Consider the following 2,388-nt stretch of genomic DNA (forward strand, 5'->3'; position numbering starts at 1 on the left):
CATGGGGGCCATCCTCGCCGGAGGAATGGTGGAGTGATGGAGTGAGATGGGACCCCCCCCCCCCGCTGACAGGCCTACCAGCCGGCGGGGGTTAGGACCCCTCTGTCAGTCCCAGACGTTGGACCTGAGGGACGCGGCCCGGTGGGGGGGACGGGGGGGGGAGGAACTATCAGAGGAGCCGCAACGACATTCCCGTAGAACTCTGAAGGTCTGGGACTGTGACACCCCGCAGTCCAACGGTATCAAGGGGGGTCGACCGCTGGTCACGGGTTTGATTCCCCTGACTAAAAGTTCTGAGCTGAAGGCCGACGTCCCTCATCTCGATGCTGAGCCCCGACCCCACGGAGAGATCATACTGCTCAGGTCGAGATGCGCTCGCACGTGCAAAGCATGAAGCACAGATACACACACACGTACACACACACACCCACCCACACCACAAACACGCATGCACACACACGCAAACAAAACACACACACACACACATTCACACCATCCCTCCGACCCACCCACACACCCACACACACATTCACACCCGCCCACACACACACACACACACACACACACACTCACTCACTCACACCCACCGACAAACACACACATACACACAAACACATACACACACACACATACACACACACACATACACACACACACACACACAAAATCCATGCATCGATGTTCCCAGCGTGGTGGCCTGCGGAGCGGGTATTGAACACGCTCTCGTCAGCGAGCCCCTCCCTCCAGGGGGTCCGGTCCTGTCACACACACCGCTTCAGAAGCCCCCCCGTCCTCAGCCTGTCATACGCGGCCCAGCCCTGATGTTGACCACCGATCTCCTCACCTCACCCCCCCATGACTCCCTCTCCCCCTCTCCCATCTCTAACCTCCCCCCTCCTGACTCCCTCTCACCCTCTCTAACCTCCCCCCTCCTGACTCCCTCTCACCCTTCTCTTATCTCTCCTCTCCTGTCTCCCCCTCTTTAACACCCCCCTCCCCCTCTCTAACCTCACCCGTCCTGACTCTCCCCCCTCTAACCTCCCCCCTCCTTTCTCCCTCCCCACCCTCTCTAACCTCCCCCCTCCTGTCTCCCCCGCCCCCTTCTCTCTTATCTCTCTTCTCCTCCGGTGAGATCTCCGGATCTATAAATCTCAAAGTCATGTATGCATGTACGTCATCCGCGGGGACTGCTGGACTCCCTAGGGGTCACCGTGGGGGTCACCGTGGGGGTCACCGTGGGGGTCATCGCGGGGGTCACCGCGGGGGGTTACGGGCCCTAGAGGGCAGACAGGTATCCATACGGTCTTCAGGTGGGAGGGTGTGCGTGGAGACTTCCATTAGGATCCAGTTCGAGGCGGTGTGCGGGCGTTTCGTTAAAGCTCAGCCAGGGACCGTGCCGGTGAGAGTCCCATGATGTTTTGATTAGCCGGCCTGCCGCTGAGCTCGCTGGGCTCTCTAATCCGATTGGTTCGGAGCAGACGGGGTATAGAAGGGAGGACAGGAGAGGAACGATGGGAGCGAGCAGAACTCCTCCTCTCTCTGTGAGGAGACACTGTAGACTCTGTATAGACGATGATCTGGGCGTATTAAAAGACAACGAGTGCGGATGTGGGATTGGATTCGTGATCAGGGTGTAATGAAGGCGTGCCGGTGAAAGCTAAACGTAGGAGCCTTTTAATGATGTGACGCGGCGTTGCTAATCGTATAAACACCTGTCTTACCAACTGGAAACCAAGTCAATAAGACACGGTGGGTGTTGATCACTGTCCACCACGCCTCCATTAGGCTCGGAACAGGGTTTGATGATCACTCAGAGTGTCATCACCGTGGCTAGCTCCACGGAGGAGTCGCTCTCACTATCAGGGCTGTGTGTGTTTGTTGTGGTGTGTTGTGCTATGTTTTGTTGTTGTGTTGTGATGTGTTTGTGTATTCTATCAGAATACCAGCTGTCAACCACCCTGCTGGTGTTGTGGTGTGTGTGTGTGTGTGTGTGTGTGTGTGTGTGTGTGTGTGTGTGTGTGTGTGTGTGTGTGTGTGTGTGTGTGTGTGTTTTGTTTTTTGTTGTGTGTGTTTGGTTGTGTGGTGTTGTGTGGTGTGGTTGTGTTTGTGTGTTGTGTTTTGCGTGTCTCTTCTATCAGAATGCCAGCTGTGAACCAGCACACTGCCAGTGGGTTTGTTGTGTTTTGTGTGTTGCGTGGTGTGGTGTGTGCTGGGTTGTGTTGTATTGTGTGTATCTCTCCTATCAGAATGCCAGCTGTTAACCAGCTGCCTTCCACTGATAATGTGCGTATTAACAATGATATCTGATGAATCCCTTTAATAACGGTCTGCCAGCAGAATATAGACTACAAAGGAATATTAATTGATTCATCTTTGTTTAATTGCTGC

Source organism: Gadus morhua, chromosome 13 (genome assembly GCF_902167405.1).
Source record: "Gadus morhua chromosome 13, gadMor3.0, whole genome shotgun sequence".
In the NCBI taxonomy this organism is placed as follows: Eukaryota; Metazoa; Chordata; class Actinopteri; order Gadiformes; family Gadidae; genus Gadus; species Gadus morhua.